Source organism: Lactuca sativa, chromosome 8, assembly GCF_002870075.4.
Source record: "Lactuca sativa cultivar Salinas chromosome 8, Lsat_Salinas_v11, whole genome shotgun sequence".
NCBI classification, from domain to species: Eukaryota; Viridiplantae; Streptophyta; class Magnoliopsida; order Asterales; family Asteraceae; genus Lactuca; species Lactuca sativa.
In genome coordinates this window covers 151453127-151457459 of record NC_056630.2, presented here as the reverse complement: position 1 = coordinate 151457459, position 4333 = coordinate 151453127, and the positions used below count along the sequence as shown (strand labels likewise).

General features: G+C 26.0%; 1 long non-coding RNA gene across 2 annotated transcripts; it reads left to right on the top strand.

The window, feature by feature from the left end:
• Positions 1-1570: 1570 nt before the first annotated feature.
• Positions 1571-3105, top strand: LOC111905302 (uncharacterized). Of its 2 annotated transcripts, XR_006185666.2 has the most exons (5): positions 1571-2067; positions 2171-2310; positions 2384-2477; positions 2643-2753; positions 2847-3105. It is a non-coding gene; the product is annotated as an uncharacterized LOC111905302 (long non-coding RNA). The 2 variants fall into 2 exon arrangements; XR_006185665.2 differs by having other exon boundaries at positions 1572-2067; positions 2171-2477.
• The last annotated feature ends 1228 nt before the right edge of the window (positions 3106-4333 follow it).

The window sequence follows — 4333 nt, the reverse complement described above, 5'->3', positions numbered from 1 at the left end:
GGTGGTGGTAAGTGGCAGTGGTGGTGTCTATTGCTAGTCGGTGGTTGGTGGTGTTGGTTTTTTTACGAAGAAAACTAGTCTTCATCAACAACCAATCAAAAAGAACAAGAAAGTTCATGTATTTTACTTCAGGAGTGTCTTTTTTGTAACTCATTCTTCAAGAATGCAAAATAAAATTTGTTAATCCTTTTTTTAGTTTTTAGTGTCTTGATGCAGACTAGTTCATAGAATATAATTATTTTATATGTTATCAGTTTAAATAATGTTTTGATGTATTACATTCTTCTAAGAATGAATTTAAAAAAAATGATTTCATATTTATAAGCATATTCTTTAAAAATGCACATCATATAAATAAACATATTCTATCAGAATATCTGAACTAGAAGAATCACTTATCCTCTAATTTTTTTTTTAAATTAAGACAATCAATAAAAATTCAGAATATTTTTAATAAATCTAGCTTAACTGAATTAAATAAACTTACAATGATAATAGTATTATTATATTGTACATGCTCCTTCATTTTATATCATACACCTTATATCATATCATTTCATCCTTTTAATCTATTAGTACAAAATCGTTCTACAACCACACAATATTTGTTGTCCACAATGTCTCAAACACACGCACACACACTCACACACACACAAACACACACACACACACACACACACACACACATATATATATATATATATATATATATATATATATATATATATATATATATATATATATATATATATATAAATAAGTTCAATTAAAAACAGTAAATATATAAAAATATAAAAACATTATGTTTATGTTATTATTCTGTAATGAAGGTTATATATATGTATTGTTGAAATAATTCTAATATGAATATTAACGTTTGATTATTTATATATTAATTATAATGTTATTATTTTATTATAAATTTATTTATTTACATTTTTGTAGTAAATTTTAATTTTAGTTTTAATATGTGATTATTCATTTATTCATTATTGAATAATGACATAAACATATATATATAGTTCAAATAAAAACAATAAATAGTATGAGAACAAAATATATATATATATATATATATATATATATATATATATATATATATATATATATATATATATATATATATATATATATATATATATATATATATATATATATATAAATAAAAGTCAAATAACCTTAATGAGGTAGAGGTAAAGTTAAAATTAAAATTGATATTTCATTAATGAGGTTCAACCCTAAACCTACAAATAACATTCCTGGTCGAATTCAACGAGGCTACAATTTGTTATTATGTATGACATAGCTTTGTCTTCCGATCAACTTGTGTTTAATTTAAAAGGAAAAACAAGTCAATAGTATTTATTAACTAAAAGTCCAACTAACTACTCCTGGTTTATCTAAGACATCTAGGCTATGACAACTTGTTTCTTCAAGTGTGATAAAATTATTATTAATAATAAATAATATGCGGTTTTTATTCAAAAACAAATATATGTGCCCGGAGTCGAACCTGACACTTGTAAAGGTAATACACGATCGTCGCCGCTACAAGGTAAAGTCTCTACCCTTAATAAAATACTCCTTATACTGCCACATAGCATGTTTTTACACCATTCTTTTGCCAAATGGCGTTTTTCTAGACCTCCATAATTGTACTTTCCCGCCCAACATCATTAACGCTCTATAACCTAACTAAAAAATCAAATTTGAAATCTAAATAATTTTGGTTTTCTAATCAGTAATTTCAGACCTGATTTTTTGGGATTTATATCAATTGTCCTGCATTTATTTAGGAAACAACTCATTCAACCCATTTAAATTAATGTTATTTAAAATCAACAATAAATCTTCTTCTTCCCATTACTATTATCGCACCTCCACAAATTTCAGCCTAATCTCCTTTTATCTGTCTAATAACCCACCGTTTCCCTCATCTCAAGTCTCAATCCAGATTTTCAAAAACTTTGGTCAGTGTATCGTCGTTCTACTCTGCTGCCAATTCTGTTCTCTCGGGCCATACATTGGCTCTGTCTTATGGTTATAGATAGGGCTTATTCGAATAAGGTGAGGATGTTTTAATTTTGAGATTTTAATTTATTCTTTTAATTAGGGATTTCCCATGTTCATCATATTTCTAATACCCTCCATCAATGTCGTTTTTGGTCAGCTAGGGTTCGTCAGCCCCTTACTCAATTTCTCTGTCGGTTTGCGATGGTTGTTCACCATCTGTCGGTTTGATGTGATTTTTGTGTTTGCAGTTTGCGAATTGAAAGGTGAGGTGAAGTGGCTACAGGTTCTTGCTTACGGGTAACATGATTTACTTTGAGATGTTTATATTGTGTTTTCCATGGAACTTATTTAGGTGTATTTTAAGTTTTAGTTGGGAATTTGCTCATCTTTTGTAATTGATGATGCATGGATGTTGGCTACAATTCATGGAGAATATAAGTTCAAACTTATGGTTTACACAAGATGTACGAAATCTAGGCCTATTCTTTTTGTTTAAATTTGGTTTTTTTTTTGTAGATAGGAACCACAATTGCACCACCTCAATTATGTTTTGTATTAACAAACCTTTTTTCTAACCTTTGTGGCTGATCTGAGTCAAAATTGTATCTTTTATTTTCTTACTTTTTCAGGGTTATAAGATTCCAAAAGATTTCCTTCTGAAATTCATGGGATTACAATTCCAAAAGATTTCTACGCTTGCTATTGCGAAAACATAAGCATATGGACATCCTTATTCACTGGTCGTTTTTGGTTTAACAACATTACATCAGTAGTAGTATTTACTAATAATGTTTTTGTTTGTGTAATATGTTGGTCCTGATATTATTTTGCAGGTTAATTTTTGTGGACGCTTTATCTTTTTAAGGAACATGACACTTAACACCCCTTCTAAGTGGCCTCTAAAATGATCGTCTCTTTTTCCTCGACGTTGTAGTTGAAGCATGTAATATTCAATGTTTTTTTTATTCAATGATTTTTTTATTTTAATCTATATGTTACTGTCTTCTTTTGATTTTTGAATTGTTAGTGTTGAACATCTGTCATCGAAACAATTTTTTGTGTTTCAATTTTATTTTATTTTGATGTTGTTAATCAATTTTATTTGTTTCCAGCAATTTTATGTTGTAGTTATATAAGGTTATATCATATTTAATGTTTGATAAGGGACGAACATTATGAGTTTTTAAGTTATTTTTTAGGCATAAGAGCTTCCTACTTGGACACTGATGATGAACAAATTGAGTTATCCGAGTTTGGTGTCTCTTATTTACTGTACTTGATAAGAAAATGGAAGGTATATTCTTAAAAATCCATTATAATGTATGTTTTATTGCATATTTGAACTTCCAAGTTCATAAAGTTTGATATTAATTTTTTTAAGCGCTAATTTAAAAAACTTACAACATGATTATATTTATTTAAAATAAGCATGATACAATTACAATTAACATATGAAATTTTTTATACAAATAAACCTATACAAATCTATGATTACTGACTATTATTATTATCCAGTATATATTATTTTACTTTTAACCGTGGATTCTATGGGTTATAATAGTAATATATGCTTATAAAGTCGTTAGTTTGTCTTCTAACATCTGAAGGGAATAATAAGTCAAAACTAGAGCACGTGTTTCATTGGCTTTTATACAATTGATACATACATTAAATATTATATAATATTAATATTAATTTTTCCGACAAGTGAATACAATTTATGAAGTATAGGTAGGGTCTGCCAACGAATCGATACACTAAACAATGTATATATGACAACTTGTATCTTTTTCAAAAATCATTTAGGATTTTGTCAAAATAGCATTTTCAGTATCCTGCAAAAATAGTCCTACAACATATAGACCTTTGAGACTATATATATATATATATATATATATATATATATATATATATATATATATATATATATATATATATATATATATATATATATATATATATATATATATATATATATATATATATATATATATATATATATATATATATATATATATATTGAAAAATGAATATACTATTAAGGGTATATAAGTTTATGTACTCAAACCTATCGTAACACGCGATTTTGTTTGATATATATTTATATATTTTTGCCGAACACCTACTAGGATATATATATATATATATATATATATATATATATATATATATATATATATATATATATATATATATATATATATATTGAAAAATGAATATACTATTAAGGGTATATAAGTTTATGTACCCAAACCTATCGTACCACGTGATTTTTATTTGATATATATTCACATATTTTTGCCGAACACCTACTAGGATA